This window comes from Temnothorax nylanderi, unplaced genomic scaffold, assembly GCF_030848795.1.
Source record: "Temnothorax nylanderi isolate EJ_2023f unplaced genomic scaffold, tnyl_v1.0 TNYL_tig0236_pilon, whole genome shotgun sequence".
In the NCBI taxonomy this organism is placed as follows: Eukaryota; Metazoa; Arthropoda; class Insecta; order Hymenoptera; family Formicidae; genus Temnothorax; species Temnothorax nylanderi.
The window spans coordinates 47,807-68,594 of record NW_027249298.1 but is presented as its reverse complement, the minus strand read 5'-3'; the positions used below and the strand labels follow the sequence as shown (position 1 = coordinate 68,594).

At 36.3% G+C, this 20,788-nt stretch overlaps 1 protein-coding gene across 4 annotated transcripts in view; it reads right to left on the bottom strand.

The window, feature by feature from the left end:
* LOC139779633 (A-type potassium channel modulatory protein KCNIP1) overlaps positions 1–20,788 on the bottom strand; it is an 86,982-nt gene that overhangs the window by 34,298 nt on the left and 31,896 nt on the right. The window lies entirely within an intron of this gene.

Here is a 20,788-nt window from a genome sequence, read left to right as displayed (position 1 = left end):
TCATACTTGTCTATTTTTTATTCTAACAATATATGAACGTGTTGTGATCAAGACGAATTGCATAACAAATAAACAATTCTGTTATACTTTCATCGTAGATTAATCTGTAATATAAAAAGTGTTCCAATAATAATTTTTTTATTTAGAAAATTTTTTCACTGATAGACAATTAACCTCAATTATTTTTCAGATTTTTTAATCAATTAAGTAAATTACTTGAATCGTCGAAACATTTTAGGAATTTAAGCCAATATTACGAGTTCCTATTTCAGATAACGAAATAACAATCAAACGATCGAGAATTTAGAAATACATGGCGATAATGCAAACATCACACGAGTGTGCTAGATACATGAGGAATATTACGAGTTTCTATTTCAGAGAACGAGAGAAATAACAATTATAAACGATTCAGAATTTAGAAATACGCGACGATAATGCAAACATCACACGAGTGCGCTAGATACGTGATATGTGATACGATGACGAATATGATGTAACGTGAACTCGTGTAACACGATAATAATGCGTCCTTTATTATTCGCGTATGTGATGAAGATTGCATTGTAAACGCGAAATCAGCAGTTGTGCCGGACTATCCTGAATAATATCTATGTTGTCATTGTACGGAGTTGCAATAACAATTTCTGTATCTGTACGTGTCTTTCGACGAGCGGGCGTTATTCGCGCGAACAATCGCACCTGGCCGTGCAATGTATACGCACATAATGAATGACTAACCGGAAAAATATACGTGCCTGCACACGAAGTTGCGGAGCGCGAACAGGGAAATTGCGCCACATCTGCGACCGCATTCCGCGATCGAACTTGCAAAAACTCTCTTTGTCCGTAAAAACAGCGTAAATAGTCGGAACGAGCGCGACGCAAAAAGCTTGAAACACATAAGGGAATTCGTGATATTGTCATAATTGCGGAGCGACAAAAATTTTACTTTTAACTGTTATGTTCAAATTTACTTGTGTTTTTTTACCTATTCATGAAACGAGCGCATAATTTTATTCCCGCAATTATTTGTTCCGCTTTATCTTCCTCCGAAGATTCATGAAGTTTACTCATTTGCGTGCGAACATCACTTTTAACACCATCATTCGAATTAATAGCATTCGTTTCAATTTACCTAACTGACAGACTGAAGAATACGTTTCATCTAATTCGGAACAGTTACCTTTTTACCCAGATAAAACGGGAACTCCCTGCGGTGACTTTTAAACCAATTCCGAAAACAAAGCTCGAGCACTAGGTAGTTAAACAGTAGTTCCGGTTCAAGTGAAGTTCGCGTGAAAATCTAGCTCGAATCAATATTAATTACGTTCACCGCGACTTGCGGCTTTTATTTTCGATTCTCCAACAGCCTACAAAAAAAGCTCTCTGTCCGTATATTCCTTTACGTTGTTCCTCTTTCGCCCATCGAACCTTTTCTCCATTTATACATACATACATATATACATATATACATGTATGTATGCATGTATATAAATGCATACACATACACATATATATTTACTCATAAATGAGTGATCTCATCTAGCTTGGCACGGCCTAGTTGTCGCTGTAAGCCATGCGATGTATTGAGTCCCACGAAGATGCCATTGATCGCTGCACATTCCGATCCATTCTTCTGTTCGCGATTGCAGTTTTTATTCATCCCGATATAGCTTTCTCCCGCATGCCAAGTCGTAATTGAACATCCGGGCACATAGCAAGGACCGCTTCGCCGATCCGCTTGGCAAAAATTCCGCGATATCTTTCTTGCTGTTTCAAACGACGTAATAACGACGAATAAATGAAATCCAAACGAAAGAAAGATATTGAAGAAAAATATTTAGAAAACGCATGAAACGTATTTCGCATAAAATTTCTAGTTAGCGAGAGGCGTGCTTTTTTAAATAATCGAGAAAGACTTCGAGACAGTCCGTACATTTTTGCCAATTGGAAGAGAAAGTCGATTCCAAATTCGAGGAGACTCATCATCAGGATTGCCACTCGTCTCGATTTTTCAATATTTGTCCCGCGTCCCGACAGGATGACAGCCGGGACGCTGAATGTTCCGATTTTTAGAGAGCAGAAGTTTTAAATTATTTTGACGATTATTTTGTGTCTTTATATTTTTCCCATGTAAGCAAAAACTATGATATAAAACCGATATTGCTAAATTCTCCTGCCGAAGATATCAGTATTGATCAAAAGTGGGTAAATATCTTCAAAAGTGTAGAGGAAGAGAAGCTACGTGATTTATCAATTATTGTATCTTGTGCCTTAAGGGGGTAGTCCTCTAAATATGGCTGAAAAATAGGTGTTTTTCGGAATTTTTTTTAATACTAAAATAAAAGGGAATGACAAATTTGAGTGTATCCATTTATTAATCATATAAATAGCTTTCGGGCATAATTTTTTTTTACTCCATCGGCCGCTTCCCGTGACCGCTGCACGAGGTGAAAGCACCCCTTGTCCTGGAAACGCCCATTTTCGGTGGCCGGCCTGGGGGTCTTCCGATTGGTTTTGCAACAAAATAAATGTTTTTAAGTTATTGTCAAATGCTAAATCCAGTCCCCTACGTAGGAGAATTGAAAAAAAAAACAAAATGAAAAATGATGACGTGTTAAAAAAAAAACGTTATTTTTCAGCCTAAAAATCGGTACAGAAACGTGCACCGAGCACAGATTTTTCAAGGGATCCAAAAACGGCTACGTAGGGGACTAGATAATTCAATTGAGAATGCGAAACGCAAAGTCCGATCAAAATCGTATGTGTCGATAAAACGTTATGCCGGCCACTGATTTAAAAAACACCGTTTCGAGAAAAACGCGTTTGAAGTTTCGGATTACATTTTTTGCAGTTTAGTTCAACATACCTCTAGTCAGCAATGCCTGGCCCATACAGCATCCCTTCGAGGTTGACGTGGAGGGCTTCGTCAAGCGAAAAAAAAAATTTGTCAAAAAAAAAAATTATTTAGAGGACTACCTTAAGCATTTCAGCGCGTTTGCAGAGCAAAACTTTTCCTACTTGTCACTAAAGTGGACAAATATTAGAATAAAAGGCCATACTAATGAAAAGCTCAAATATATTATGCATACTTGTAAATGCTTTTTTTTTTATTAAACCTACCCCCCCCCCTCTTAATTAAAAATCCCTTTGACAGAAATTTACTTTGACAGAAAAGTAAATTTCTGTCAAAGAAAACGTGGCAGCCCTGTTCGTCCTCGATATCAAAGTGTCGCCGCTCAGTTGTGCGGCCGCGTGAGAATCTATCGAGATGATTATGCGTGCTATATCGGACGATTCACACGAATCAGGTTTCCACGCGTTGTCACCTACGGACGTAACAAACGGCAATCGTGTGTACTCTTGTGTACAGTCGATATCGGCGTCCGCATGCAAAATAGTATTTAAAGCGCGGCCTCGCGCCTAGCTCTACCACGGCATATCGTGTATATTTCACAGGCCCGAAAATAAAGTTTCCGCCCGTGGATGTGCTCTCCCGGGAGCATGAGGGCCTATTCCCGCTAGTACACCAGATATCGTTCGGTTTGTGTTTTCGCGACCTTGCTCCTCGCTTCTTGCAATTCCAGGCAATCTAGCTCCGAGATACAGAAGCGTCTGGGGAAATCCGTTGTTTAAACAACTACGAAAGAAAGAGAGAGGGGAGGAGAGAGAGGGAGAGAAAGGGGGAGGGAGGGAGGGAGGGAGGGAGAGGGGAGAGAGAGAGAAAGTCGGAGATCTTCCTGTCCGTACTCTGTCCCACGGGAGACGACGGACTTGGCTTTCAGCCCCGTCGATCTCGGTCTCCGCGCATTTAGAAAATTGAATGAAGGATGCATATGGGGGGATGCACATAGGTAATCGAACTGATTTTCAAAGATTTTCTATATTTCGTACCTTCGATTTTTATTCGATGTTTCGGATTATTCGGATGTTTCGAGAAAATAGTTTACGCGTCATGTTTGTCCGATTTAGAAACAATCGTAAATTTATTCTATTAAAAAAGATTTATTCTGTTAAAAATATCTACTACACAGGCTTACGTGATCCATGAAAAACCTGAGAAAGATCAATAAAGTCGATATACGTCAAATAGAACGTGACGTTCGCTAAACAGATCTTAAATTTAGAAGAACAACATTAAAACTGGCAATAATGACTTGTACCAAGACTCGCGCAGAAAATGTAGTTTAAGAAAATATAACATTCGCTAAATCGCGGCACGATTGCGATTCGTGTTTATGCGTATTGAAGTGTACCGGTGTTGGCCCACGAGTTTAGAATTCGCATATGAAAGTCATACAAACACCGACTAAAATTAAACGCGGGGTGCCAACGTCAAATCCGCCAAACATTTGGCAAACGAGCTGCTAAGCGCTAGAGGCAACGGGAACGATACAATTTCTTATCGCCGCAGGACAACGGATGATATTCGTGCGCAGAAACCGTCATCCGCGCAAGAATTATTAGACGAGTTTCACGACGGTAGCAGGAGCCCTATTGAGACTTTATCGCGCGAATGAAACGTGAAACAGGAACGACGTGTATATATATGCACTCGCGACACGCGTACCATACGAATTTAACAGCCGGTAGAACCACAAATTTAACAGAGTTTGCACAACGTTTCCGTATCTCGAACGGCCGTTTCACGTCGTCGAATCGATACGCTCTAAAACCCCGTGGCGACTTCTTCGCCATCGCGTGCCGATGATATCGGTATTTCAATCGGCGAATGTTAATCCCGCGACGCGCTCCAATTTCCTTACCGTGTAAAATACGTATGCGCACAATGCAATTTGGAGTAATAGCTAAACGCCCGACTTGTGATCGATACAGCCTGCCCTTGTAATTAATACAGGACAGGGATTGAAACCGACGTAAGTTCCGACATGTCGGTTTTTCAGCTTAAACGCTGTAAGCATGTCGAAGTGATCTGAAAGGTTTTTTCATCGAGCTATTGCGTTCACGGGAATTTTTTCGATGGAAAGATAATTATCGAAATATACGGGTCACTCTTTTATATTTCCAAGTATTGAACGCTTTTTACTGTCATAAGTTTTCATCAAATAAGCTAAAATTTTATCGAATCAATTAAATTCTCAAGAATGTTTGGCTTTTTTAAGTATGACTTTTTAATCTTATTGTTAGTATTGTATACTGCTGCACCCGGTTACCTCAACGAGCTACGTTCCTGGTTGGAGAAATGGGTTCATCGACTCCAACACGAAAGAGTCGGATAACCATGCTGCTACCTTTGTATTCTCTCAATGGCCGCGTAACGTAAAAATAAATGGAGAATACTCGTGAATAACGTGACGTTTCAATGATTATAGTGATTCCGCGATATAATTTAATCTCTCGCTGCAAATACTTGTTATTAATATTTTAATTATTATCGATTACAAAATAATTGCATAAGAATATCGACTGCTGTAACATTTTTAATTATATACAAAATTATATAAATAGCAAAGTCAGAATTGCGGAAGGAGCAAGATCAAAAAGCTCTTTGTCTTCAGCGAGAGACTGATGGTGGTGAAAAACCAGAAATATATTTATTGAAACGTAAAAACAGTTGTTGAAGCTAGGAACAAGTGGCTAGGAATGGCAGAGAAATAAATGTCAATGTAAGATAAGTATCGCCGAGTGTCAGTTACGCGATGCTATAAATAATGATATCAGAAACGTTATGCTAGTCGATATGCTGTGCCGATGAGCAACAAAACTAACGTCCACTCATCGCCAGTCACGTCGGAGAGAAAGTGGAGGAAAGTAAAACATGTCCGGCTCTTGGACACGCGGCCGACACGCGCGGCGGATGCTGCCACTCGCCTAAATAAATATCAGCAGGCGAAGCCTTAGCTGAATGAACGGTTAAAGTTGTCTATCATCGTTGATCGAAGGACAAGCGTATCATCACACCGCTGCTGGTGGGACACGTCAGTGACGTCACGGACGGAGGAGAGGAGGGATCGATACAGCTCAGCATCCACCCTTCCTCTCTCTCTCTCTCTCTCTCTCTCTCTCTCTCTCTCTCTCTCTCTCTCTCTCTCTCTCTCTCTCTCTCTCTCTCTCTCTCTCTCTCTCTCTCTCTCTCTCTCTCTCTCTCTCTCTCTCTCTCTCTCTCTCTCTCTCTCTCTCTCTCTCTCTCTCTCTCTCTCTCTCTCTCTCTCTCTCTCTCTCTCTCCCTCCCCCCCTTACTGATCTTGCCCTTCCTATATCTACGTCCATCTTTCTTTCTCTCTCGCTCTTTCTATTCATCACCCGCCCGTCAGAAATATATCTTCTACCTTTCTCTCTCTCTTTCTCTTTCGCTGTCTCATCCCCTGACTGCCTTCCGATGACTCTTTACTGCTACGATCCCTCTATTCTCTTTGTCTACCTGTTTACCATTAATTCTTTTTCTGCATCTCCTCCTTTCTTCATTGTGCCCTCCCGCGTAACTTTGTCACTCGCTGTCTTCGTTCTCAACGGACCGTCTTCTCCTCGCCAACGTTTTTTTCTTCTTCCTGATTTCTAAAGCTACTCTCCGAGCTTGCGTTCGTGAAGGGCGGTATATCGAGCATACCGCCGCTTTCTCTCTCGCCTTCCTGTCTCCCTATCCCTCTCTTCGGATCGAAAACAGACGCTGACAAAACCTCCCTTGGGCATTCAACGTTCATTCCGACATTCCGTGCTACAAGCCAGAACTACATAAACATGGACGACGTTTATTACTCGCATAGTTAATTAGGCGAGAGTAAATGGAAATCGGTCATTGTACCGTAATTGTTTTACTTTAATTGTTAATTAATTCTATGAATATTAATATCCTTTGCGAGTTGTCGTCACTAACGAGACGTGTCAGTGAAGTACAGATAGAAACTTGCGAATGGCGATTGCAAACTAGTATGTACACGTCACAATTAAATAAAGCAACGTATTTAGTCAATTATATTCCATTAACCCTCCGTCAACCGTCGATTTTTTTACAAACGCCATCAGCCAACTGGAGCTTTTAAGTCCACCCTATGTTATTTTTATGTTCTAAGCTTTCAAAAAATTCAAAAAAATTCTGAGTTACTTGTCAACATTACTACTACTACTACTACAATATCCAATAGATTTTAAAGCCAAATATTAAACCCAATTGTTTATACAAAGCGAAATTTGAACACAAATGGGAAAAAATGGAAATTTGTTTAAAAATTTATAACTTTGCAATAAATAAATATTTAAAAAAATAATTGCAAGGTTTTACAGGAAGTACAAGGTTGTACTTCAGACTATGACCTTTCAAAAGGATGTAGTCTCATTTGGGTCGACTCTAAAAGGTATAATTATTTTAAATAAAAATGGTGAAAATTTTAGAGGAGTTTATTCGTGTACTGAATACAGAGAAAAATAAAGTTTAACTTTCTTTTGCTTAGAAATAAATTTTTATTGTAAAAAATTGTTAGTTTTATGAAATATCATTACAAATATGAAAGAAAATTATAAATAAAAAGTAAAAAAGTATCGTATTGCTCGGCGTTTCTCTCCGCCATTTTGTAAATAATCCTCTACTAGTGATAGAAGTGTTTTAATTAGCAAAAATTATTAGAAATAGTAAAAAAAACGAAAAAAAAATTTGCGTAAGTAAATGTTACGTCGGTAAACACTAACGCCGTTAGCCGTCTGGATCGTTTAGGGTAGTACCTTTAATTTTGCCGGGTCGTTGCTCGAACACGCATTGATGGAAACCGGCGTCACCGCGGCAGCAAAACCCCTCTACTTTAAACTTTTTTTAGGGAGGGGAGGATACCAAACACCACCTCCTTCTCTCCACGAAGAAATGCAAGAAAGAAATTTTGCTTGGGTCTTTAAAGCCCCAGATTGCTGACGGAGGGTTAATTATAATATTCATCCTTTGTTGCAAATATATTTAATATAAAATAATATATACTTTATCCTTATTTTTTATGTTGGTCATTATAGCTCAATTCTTGTCTTTTTCGATTTATCATCAAAAACATTCGTTGGATTTCTACTTGGAATCGAATTTAACTTTCGTATAAAACACACGCGCGACTTGTTTATGTTAGCTTAATACTTCACTTCACCGTTAGTTGTTAGCGATGGCGGATATTTGCTCTGCAACTATCGATACTGTGCAAAATGTGGAAATTTAACGACGGACAATGGCACATGCATAAAGCAATTAACGAAACGATTCGATCTAATTATATTGAAACCAATAATGAATCCAATTGCGTTCAAATGCAATCGATAATGAAATTGAATGTAATTGCAAGCTCATCGAGTAATTTCTTGTAAACGTAAACAGAAACCAAAATTGTAATTGGATTCATTTCTCCATGAAATTTTTTTTTTAATTGCGCGCATTTCTCCTCAATTATCAAAATCCAGAGTCATAAACGCTGGTCTATTTCCTCTGTTTTTCTACGTTAAATACAAAAGTAGCGGTATTTCGTACAGAAAATGTCAGAAATCTGAATAAAGCGGCAGATCGTAAAGAAAATGTCTGCACGATGTAAATAAAACATCCGCGAACAATGCTTCGCCAAAGAGGAGGCAACGGTTTGCTTATTTCTCGAGTACTCAGACGCCAAGGAAATTACAAAAAAAGGAGAAATTCACGAGTCAACATGGCATGCATACATAAATTAGAAAAATTAAGGAAATTAAAGGGAAAAATGTGAAATATAACAAATATAAAAATATAACAAAAAATAACTCATTTTTAACTATTAGAATGCTTAACATTAAAAGTAGTAATTATAACTTAATACTTTCACTGCCAAGCGGAATAAAAAAAAATACGACCTCAGGCCAAGGCTGTTTTTTGAGCAGTTGCTGTATTTTATTGCCGATTCTTAAAGTACTTATGCTTTTCCATTTCCTATTTTTTTAATAGCTTTTGACCTGATTACTCGATGTACCATTTACGATACACCTGGCCTGCGTGGTTAGGTTAGGTTAAGTTAGGTTAGGTTAGGTTAGGTGTATCGTAAATGATACACGTGGCAGTGAGAGTGTTAACTGAAAATTGGCACATTAATTAACTCCGAAATCCTACATATGGACAAAACTTAACCAGACTAACTTTTCAAACGTTATCGCTTTTAAGATATGAGAGGTTTAATAGTAGCACTACACTAGACCTAAAATTTATATTAGCTTATTGGTCTCTCTCTGTTAGAAGACTTGACTTGTTAGCTGCTTTGTCACCTAAGCGTTCTCGATAAGGAAAACAACAAAATTTTATTTGGGTAAATGTTTATAGGATTTTCGTTCTAAAATTCATTTTTAATTTTTTCTTATACAGGGTGTAACATAAATGTGGGCAGCTACTTCAGAGATGTATTCTCAGAGTTGGGAACGTTACTTCACAAAAATAATGCCAGGTAGCAAACACAAGTCATTTTGACGTCAAATACTAGTCATGTTTGTACAAATGACGTCAAATGACCAAAAAGCGACTATGTCTTTAAAAATGACATTATACTGACGTTATTCCATAACATCATTATGACGTCTATTTTTAGTCATTTTTGGTTAGGTTAGTCTATGACATCGGCGACTAATAATGGACGTTTATAAGACGTCATTTCTTAGACCATCTAAAGACGTCATTTAAAGACGTCTTAAAGTCGTCCAAATAAGGTCTTTTTGTAATATAACTATTTTTACTTCTTAATATTGTTTAATAAAGTAATAATAAAATAAAAACCACAAAATTAACTGCAATATGTTTGTTTAGCAACTTTATGATTGAAGTGGCGAATTTATGGTATAAGTGGATGTAGTTGCGTGTGATTATAGTTTTATGATAACTATTTCACGCAGTGTTATAGCTATCAAGAAGATTATCATTACAAGATTTTTGAACACTTTAAAGATGTACCTGTTATAGACAAGTACAGTTAATAAGGAAGCATCAGGGTGAGAAGATCGTCACTGTCCACTAGATCATCGAAGTCAAGCGACTCGGACGCGGTACTGTACTAGGATGGGTGACCGCCTTGAGAGCGGCTATACGCACATGGCATGTAACGAAACAGTTAAAAAAGTTTTTTTTTCTTAGATAAAGAAAAAAAACATTTTTTTATAAACGTTTATCAAGTAGACATTTTAACATTTTAATTTCATAAAAAACATTTCTAGAAACCGGTATGTCGTACAATGGACCTATTTTTGCCGTCAATAAGACGTCAGAAAATGACGTCAATTGTCTGTGACATTAGACCGTCATTTTAACGTCATTATGCCGCCAGTTAGTGACGTCAGGAATGGTCAGTAAAGGACCAAAATTTGACGTCAAAATGACTTGTGTTTGCTACCTGGGTACGTTCTTCAAAAATAATGCGTTACTATTATCGTTTCTTTTTGCAAAAAGTAATTTGTTACCGTTACTCGTTACTAATTTTAAAAAGTAACGCATTACTATTATCGATACTAAGATAGTAACGATTCGTTACTTCTTCGTTACTATATTTTGTAATACTAAATCAATTTTGTAATATTAAAATAATATATTTGACTTTAAAATTAAATTATTTAATAATCAATATTAAATTTAATAATCAACATTCAAACTCTGAACTAATCTCTCTCTATATAGCAGGCTTTTTTATATTAAACACATCTAATAACTTTTAATTTTTTATATAATATTTATCTAGGATTTATATAGAAATCTAGATTGTAATTAAAAAACGCAAATGTTAAGTCGATAGTCGAATTTATTGTTGCCGCTTTTCCGCGATGCTGATTGGTTTTCTCGCTGCGCTTACTTCATTTGCAGCTGTCATCGTATATTTTGACAGTTGTGTGTATCAAGAAATTAATAGTGTAATAGTAATAGCATAATGTTAAAGCTAAATAGCGCGCGCGAAGCGCGCGTCTGTGGATTTATATAGAAATCTAGATTGTAATTAAAAAACGCAAATTTTATCAAAAGTTTTTATTGTTTTCTCGTTATTAATGTCGTGCATTTCAACATTCACTGCCAATACTAAAGATCTATAGTTCATGTTACATATACACTGGACCCACCTGATTCGTTAACTGCGTAATGTGGAAAAAGATGCTAGAAGGGAATATTTCTATCTAATCAAGAACATTTATGCACTATTAGTGCGCGATCTATTATTTAATCCCTATTTAGGGATAACTAAAGTAACGATAAAATTAACGGTTCACGGAGATAATTTTCTTTTAGAATTTACCCTGAAATCATGGTAGTTGTGGGACAACATGTATCCACCAAGAATTTTATGCGAGCTATTCTGATTAATATCTACCATAATAAAAAGTATTAATATCTATTGGATTAAAATATAAAATATGTTTGATTAATTTTACTAAAATATATCTAGAAAATTTCAATAATTTTTCAAAATTTACCAATCTACTTGGTAATTTTTATCAAGTTGTTTGTAAAATGTCTTTTGTATATTTCAAAAATTCCTTGGTTCAAAAATTCCAAGTTGTCCCAAGTTTGTAGTGAATTTAAGGATAAAATATAACAAAAAATTCTCTCCGTGTTGAATTCGTTACCGTTACTGTAAAAATGACATTACCGTTACTGTTACGTAAACAATATAGAAAAAAGTAACGACTCGGACAGCAATAATATCCTGTATATCTATAGAATATACTAAAAATGTAGGTACTTAATATACTGAGAACATCCTTATAATGTTTTATACTTTACGATATCCTCTGAACATTCTCAGAATATACATTTGCTTTTAGGGGATCGTTACCAAAAAAAAGTAACGGTAACAGTAACTACATTACAAGTAACGTGTTACTTCCCAACTCTGCTGATATAATTTATAAAAATGTAAGAAAAATTAGGTTTAAAAAATTTATTTTATATAGTTTCGAAAAGAAGTTTCATAAATTTTTGATAAAAAAATGTAGAACGATTTTTATTTCAGCGGAGACGTTAATCAATTTGCCACTCTTCTCGGAATCGTTCCATATATGTATTTGCGGTTCCAATATTGTAGCTCATACACATTAGTGTTGCTACACACAGTTGGGGATAGAAAGGTTGGCCAAACTCAACCGGTCAACCATTCTACCCTCAAATGTAGTTTAAAAGTTCTTAAAAACTGATATATATATACTATAAAACAGGTACGAAAACATTATCGAGAAAATAGTCAAACTAGAATTTAAGAGAATCCTGACTAGCCATCTAGTGGTTGATGAAAGAACTAGGGCAGACTCATGGTAAAAGAAAAACAAGGTATGCTCGTTAGAGGGATGCGCAGACGTTGCGACTGGACCAATCGAGCGCCTTATTGGATATAATAGATATTCTTTATGTGGCCTTCTATTGGCCAATATCATCAACGTCTCCCGCTTGGTCCAATACACTCATTGGTTATTAGAGAAGGATGCGCAAGAGCACATGCACCTTGTTTTCCTTTCACCATGAGAAGACCGGGGCGGTTGTCCGCCTTTTCAAATATCTACTGATTAAAAAAAATTTTTTTTGCAATATTTTATAATATCGTATATTATTTTATAATGTAGCTACATCCTTTAGATGTAAAAAAAAATATTAGACTTATATAAACTCCTCACAAAAATTAGAGGAACACTTGATTTTTCTTTAAAAATAGGCAAAATTTAAGCAGCTGTAACTTCGTTAAAAATAAACAAAATTTAAGTTTAAAAAAGAATTTTAAAGCTTAAAATCTCTACTTTCGAAAGGTCACTATTATTTTTTAGTTTCTGTGAGTTTTGTAATTTTTACATATGTAGGTATAGAAAACAACGTGCTGGACAAAATGGAAAATTTTCTTCTCACTTTGTAAGCTTGTCACGTGCCCAAAAAAAGTCTGCGAAAATTTACGATGTCCTAATGTAAAAGCTTGAAGTTTTCTCTACAAAATAGTTTTTTAAAAATGTTTCTACGATTTTTTGTTATTAAGTTATCGCGGATTGAATAAGAAATAAGCATTTTGACTTTAATTGCTCATAATTCCGTTAAAAATCATCGTACCGCAATTAAAAAAACAGATTCTTAAAGCTGAAACTTTACTCTATCGAATGGTACAATTGCAAAATTTTTTTTAATAACATGTAGACATGATGAAAATTGATGAAAATAATGTAAAGATTGGCGATTTTTCTCTTTTTTTATTTTGGCCCAGAAAACAACTGTGTAGAACAACAACACAAATTTATTTTTACGAAAAAATGAAAAAAATAAAGAATACAAACTATACGAAAGAAATTATAAGACTATTATTTTGATCGTTAAAAATTGATCGTTAAAAATTGATCGTTAAAAATTGATATACATGACTTCGACGTAGATTTAATAATAGCACCCTTGAACTTTCAACTGTTTTGAAAAATAGGACAATCGAGATTATTGCAGGGCTATACAAATTCGAGTTGGGAATATAACTCACAGACTTCTATATAATACTAGACCGCTAACAATTGTAGTGTAAGTGGCGGGTGCGGCCATATTAAATTAGGTCACTATCGGGTGTTCAGTTGTTCATGATATTAAAAAAGAAGATTTTAGATTTAAAGACAAAATTTTTCTATTTTTCGTGAATACTATACCAGTACTCTTTATTAAACTCTTTCTTTTGAACACTGTATATACATATTTTGATCTAAATAAACATGGCGGCAAGCATCAGCATGTTAGCGGTCTATAGTATATTGTATTGAAGTCTGTGACATTAGGTGCTCTCCATTTACATCAAAACTCAGATAATTCTCACTTGTGACGTCGTTCTATCCTTTTTGGCAATTAATGAATAATAAAGACAGAATGACATCACAAGTGAGAATTATCTGAGTTTTGATGTAAATGGAAAGCAACTATTACTTCATAAAAGTAACTCGTTACCGTTATTCGTTACTAATTTTAAAAAGTAACGCGTTACTGTTATCGATAGATACTAAGATAGTAACGATTCGTTACTTCTTCGTTACTATATTTTGTAATACTAAAATTAAATATTTAACTTTAAAATTATGTAACTTATTTAATAATCAATATTAAATTTAATAATCAATATTTAAACTTTAAACTATTATAGTTTATATATATCTAGCAGGCTTTTTGATATTAAACATGTTTGATCATTTTTCTAATCCTTTATATTAATCTAATTTAACAGTAAATATTTTAATCGATCTTACTGGCTATCATTATAATCGTCATGACAATACGGTCATTGATTTTGGTCAGTTAATCGTCAAGAAGCTTTTTCACCGTTGACCGAAAAATCAGTCCATCTTATTATTATTTCGTTACTTTAATATATGTTATTGCGATAAATATTATCACAAGCCTCAGTGGTCGAATTGGTGCAACACCCTTCACGGAAGGGAGGTTCCAGGTTCGAACCCTGGCTGAGTAATATTTTTCGTAATAAATTAAATTATTTAAATAGGATGCTTATATATAAGCATCAAAATTACTTCAATTATTTAGAACGACCAAAATTCGTGGTCAAAAAAAGCGTCTTGACGATTATAACTGACCAAAATCAATGGTCGTATTGTCATGATTATAATGATAGCCAGTAGGGTCGATTAAAGTCTTCACTGCTAAATTAGGTTAATTATTGACCGGCGAAAGTAAAATGTTTCTTATTCTTTATATTAATATTTATCTTTATAGGAATCTAGGTTGTAATTAAAAAACACAAAATCAAAAGTTTTTATGTTTTTAGAGACATCTAAAACAAATTGTCTACTCTCGGTCTGTTGATAACATTAATGATCTTCGTTAGCACATTGAAAACGGGTCCAATGAAATACGTAACACGTCAGGTGTTTGTAAAAGGGTGAGAAAATCGTTAGAAAGACGGGCGGAGCAGTGTATTTCGGCTGGGGGTGGTCACTTTAAACTTAAACATTTGTTTTAAGATTTGTTTTAGTTCACTTTTATCTCTTCTACCGTTTTATAGTGTTAGAAATAAAATAATACGCTATGTCTTCAGTTTCAACTCAAACAGACTGTAACGTGAAAACGATGGATTTTTAGACATACGTTTATTTGAACTTTTTTCTTATTTTGATGAATAGAATACACCCCTAAAGTAGCGCTTCACATTTATGTTACACCCTGTAGTATATAACAGAATTATCTTTTTTCTATTTTTTTTTATTTAAAACTTATTGTTAGTTGAAAACTAAGGGTTTGTCTAAAAACGTGGCTATTCTGCTGATTGACACATATGATTCTTATATAATATAATATTTATATGATATAATACAATATAATTCTGTTTTTTTATTTTGAACTGAAATGTCTTATTTTCTTATAATAAAACATTTTAAAATAGTAAAATAGAATTATTCACTAAATAATATAAAGTTCTATTCATCCTTCGTTGAAAAAGACCTATTTTTAGGTCTTTGTTAAGTAAAAAAATGTAGTTTTTTAACAAACACCGATCTGCACCTAGATTTACTCAAAGAAGTAACTTTTTTCTTTAAAATGTCGTTGGCTTCATTGTTTTATCCCTTGTTGGTAAAAAGTTATAATTTTTTTTAAGAGAAAAGTGAATTTTAAAGAAATATGTGTTTCGTTTTTTATTATAACGTTTAAGTTTATTTAATCAATATTAACAAGCAAAAATATTAACTTTCTCAATGTTTTCTACACAGATTAAAAGATACTGAATGTTGATCATTTTTCTGGATATTATGAGCAAATAAAAATACGCTGGATAAAAATAAATGTTTAGGATTTATGTAAGTTATGGATGTTTGAGGTTCTAGGGTTAAATAGTGTTTTTTCCAAGTAAAGCTCCGTGTTTCTAGTCACGTAACTCTCACAGAGAACCTTAGTGATCTATCGAAAAGCGGTTATCAATAACGATTATATTGTGAGATAGTGGGACAATATAAAACATCACGATATCTAGCCTATTAAGTGTTACAATTCAGCGAACAGCAGTGGAATTATACTAACTGCTGGACCCCCTTAACATAACGTACAAAGCGAAAGCGTAGTAACGTAGTATATGACATAAAGTGTCATAGAGTTAATACGTTAAAATTGAAAATTTGGTAAGTATCACCTTATTGCATAAAAAAAGCTTAGGGTATCCCACAATACTCGCACTTTCTCTACGTTTAAGATTCACTTTTGCGCGATAAAGCAAAAAGAGCACCGATATCGTGGGTGTTGCTCACAGGTTTGCATCTGAACACTGGATCGATCGCAGTCGCAACTTCATTCACGAAGCCTCGTTTCCATTGTATATGCAAGTGGCATTTACGCGCCCTTCGACCATGCCTCATTATCTCGATCGAGCCGAATCTGCCGCGCGATCAAAATCAACTTTGGGTGAAAATGGATCGCGCCGATGGTGTGGGTATCCCTACCCTAATGAATATGCGCGCTATCGCGCGGCGGGGAATTGTTTTTCCGCTGTCTGCTTGGACGTTCATCAGAAAGCCATCCATCACGATACGTTGGCACACGCAACCCGATTACATTTATAGCCGAGGCAAACACGATCGCGACTTTTGATCGTCCTTTTTCATCCTGTCGGCGCGCTCGTAACGGCATGTGTATAACGAGAGCGAGACGTTTTATCATCCTGGGAAAACGACGCGAATGGCTGATAAATGCAAATAACACGCCGTCCCTACGTGCATGCCCTTAAAGTATTCTTTTATGCCCTTCTTCCTCCGCCAAGCGGAAGAAAGAGAGAAAAATATTACAAACGGATGAATAACGTCGGCCATTAAAACTGCATTTATGACGTTCCGTTGCGAGGTAAGGTAAGGCAAAATGCGTAAACTGTGCCAAGCCATGTGCGAAACTTTATGCATCGTGCCATGCTATCGCCAAAGCTATCTTGCTTATCCATTTCGCCGGAAGTAATCGCGCGAAGATTCCTTTCGTGTTACGTAGATTAAAGGCACGTGAACAACGGCATTGACGCGGTATTAAACAAAACGATTCTAGCGTGATTCGGAACACTCTTCACCGGCATCGATTTCCCGTTACATAAACTACGAGACGTAGGAATGTAAAACATTCCGCGTATCGCTCTGTGAATCTGCAGAGGGCTGCAACACTTCCGACGGAAATTATTCCGAGCAAACAAAAATCTCTCTTTCCATCCCGGCTCGCGTTTCATCGAAAATCGCGGTTGACTTTGTCTGTCAGAATTGCGCCTCGCGCTGTATGCGCGCGTATATACACACGTACGTATATGCAGATGCGTACGCGGTAGAACCGATAAAACACGAGTTTCGCGCGGGCGACTGTTTTACAAACGGGACACGTCGTAAATCCCGGCGTGAATCGAGGCTATATACTGAGGGATGCCGCGCGGCATTTCGGTATCTGGGTTAGGTGCGAAATAGGGATAGTCGCCGTCGCCATCACCGTCGCCGCCAGCGCGCCACCAGCCCTAATCCTTCATAAAAGCATTACAACGTGATTGCCAAAGCGCCAGGCAATCTCGTAAACCAGAAGCTTCCCTCGCCGAACTGTTCAAGTCATTAAAGCCGATTGGTCCTCGTGACGAGGCGCGATAACGTCTGGTCGGAACTTTATCGGCGGGAATGGGACGGGTAGGGAAAACGGAAAAAGAGGGTGGATTGGAATGGGCGTAGCTGGGATATAGTCTCGATGGATGCGTCGTCCTTCTTCCTGTCCTGATAAATCGCGGAAATTGCATGGTCGTCGCCAAACACAAGGTATGCACGGGAGGCAACGCGAGAGAGGGGTCAGCACGAAAGGAAATTTCACGAAAGCACAATGTTCTTTTGTGTCATCGTGACGGGCCGGAAAACAGTCGGATCGCTCTTAACCCTTAAATGCCACACCTCTCAAGAATCTCGTAAATGACACATGGGGTCTAAAAGACCCCAGCATGAAAAATGTCTCCTTACTTATTGATTTTTTGATATTTAGTTATGAAAATTATTTTCAATGTTGTTCAAGGCTTAGAAAAGAGAATAAAATGCTTATATTGTTAAAGTTTCAATTTCAACATAGCATAAAAAATTAAGATCGCCAACGTTAAAAAATTGGCTCCAAAATCAAAAAAATAAAAAAAAAATAAATAAATATGAGCTTTATTTTTGGCGGGAACATTTGAAAATATATCATTGTAAAGGGTCTGGGGTCCACTGGACCCCGGGTGGCATTTAAGGGTTAAGGACATATAAGTTTTCGCGATGGCGGACGATTTCGTCGTGACTAATTATTTAAAGTGACTGATAAATTATGAACAATCGAAAAAGCACTTCTCATATAAACTGAGTTTCACGCGAGTAGCGTATTATATTTTTCAATCAATCGCACATGGAAATTTTAACCAAATTAACAAGAAAAACGCTCGCAAGATATACAATCAAGATCATTACATAAGACAAATAAGAGCAATACGCCGTTATTAAAGCGAGATATGAAATAATAAATTTTTCGTGTATTTTCAAGTAGATAAATTTCCAACCCACTAAACTGCGTGCCGATTTTTTGTTAGACTTAAAACACAGTTTTCATTGGAGTATTAAAATCCCCTACCCTTGCACCCCTAATTATCGATTTAATTTTTGTTGCTAATAAGCATCTAAATTACTGTAAAGATTTTACCAATTGCGAAAAATATTACCTTAGTCAAGGTTCGAACCTGGAACCTCCTTCAATCCGTCGTACCAATTCGACCATTGAGGCATGTGGCATGTGGTAATATTTATCAGGTTTAACACAATTTTTATTTAATATTTATTTATTTCATTTAGTCATGCATTTAAAACGAAAAACAAAAAGATGGAAATTGGATGGAAATGCATGATAAATGATCTCTCTCGCATTTTCGTTAAAGCGAGATCGATGCTAGAGATTGATCGAAGAGCCTGTCATGAAAATTAAGAACGCGAGTTGCGTGCAAAATTCTGTAAAAGAGCGTGAATAACTATGCAAAGGACCCCTATCAAGTTAGCCCCCCCACCATCGCAAAAAAAATCCGGACCTATTAAAAAATTTAGTGCTAATTATGTGCTAATTTGTTGCTCTAGTCCGGATTTTGTTGCTCAAACCGTTTAGCAGGAAATCGCGATCGAAATGGGTGGGGCCAGCTTGTCGTCAAGCTAGCCCCCCCCATAATAAAAAACCTATATAGAGTGCTCAAATCCAAAAAACTAATACACCAGAATTTGTTGCTTTTTTGTTGCTCCAAGATAGCGTGAAAACATTTTTGAAATATAACGTTTTTTTAGAAAATACGTATATCTGAATACTTAACAGACATCACCATATTGACTACATCTTAAACAACGTTATATTTCCAAAATGTTTTCACGCTATCTTAAAGCAACAAAATAGCAACAAATTCTGGTATAAACGTTTTTTCGATTTGAGAGCACTCTATATATTTTTTTTCGCTTGGGGGGGGGCCAGCTTGACACAAGTTCTAGCCCCACCACATACTAAAAAACACATATAGAGTGCTCAAATCCAAAAAACTAATACACCAGAATTTGTTGCTTTTTTGTTGCTTTAAGATAGCGTAAACAAATTTTCGAAATATAAGGTTCTGTAAACAATGCCATTAATAAATACTGCATCTTCGACCGTTATCTACGACTTGGATGGCTAAAAACTAAGTAAAAGAATTTGTTACTCGGGTCTTTTTGTTATTTAAATATTCTGTGGACCGTGCCCTACCAGAATATGCAACGTATGATTTTGTTGCTCGCCCCTAACTGCAATAAACAAATTATTTATCTCCGCGTCGACCGTTATCTACGACTTCCGTGGCTAAAAATTAAGTAAAAGAATTTGTTGCTCGGGATTTTTTGTTATTTAAATATTCTGTGGACCGTGCCCTACCAGAATATGCAATATACGATTTTGTTGCTCGCCCCTAACTGCAATAAACAAATTATTTATCTCCGCGTCGACCGTTATCTACGACTTCCGTGGCTAAAAATTAAGTAAAAGAATTTGTTGCTCGGGTCTTTTTGTTATTTAAATATTCTATGGACCGTGCCCTACCAGAATATGCAACGTATGATTTTGTTGCTCGCCCCTAACTGCACATAAACAAATTATTTATCTCCGCGTCGACCGTTATCTACGACTTCCGTGGCTAAAAATTAAGTAAAAGAATTTGTTGCTCGGGTCTTTTTGTTATTTAAATATTCTATGGACCGTGCCCTACCAGAATATGCAACGTATGATTTTGTTGCTCGCCCCTAACTGCACATAAACAAATTATTTATCTCCGCGTCGACCGTTATCTACGACTTCCGTGGCTAAAAATTAAGTAAAAGAATTTGTTGCTCGGCTCTTTTTGTTATTTAAATATTCTGTGGACCGTGCCCTGTCAGAATATGCAACTTGCGATTTTGTTGCTCGCCCCTAACTGCACATAAACAAATTATTTATCTCCGCGTCGACCGTTATCTACGACTTCCGTGGCTAAAAATTAAGTAAAAGAATTTGTTGCTCGGGTCTTTTTGTTATTTAAATATTCTATGGACCGTGCCCTACCAGAATATGCAACGTATGATTTTGTTGCTCGCCCCTAACTGCACATAAACAAATTATTTATCTCCGCGTCGACCGTTATCTACGACTTCCGTGGCTAAAAATTAAGTAAAAGAATTTGTTGCTCGGGTCTTTTTGTTATTTAAATATTCTATGGACCGTGCCCTACCAGAATATGCAACGTATGATTTTGTTGCTCGCCCCTAACTGCACATAAACAAATTTTTTATCTCCGCGTCGACCGTTATCTACGACTTCCGTGGCTAAAAATTAAGTAAAAGAATTTGTTGC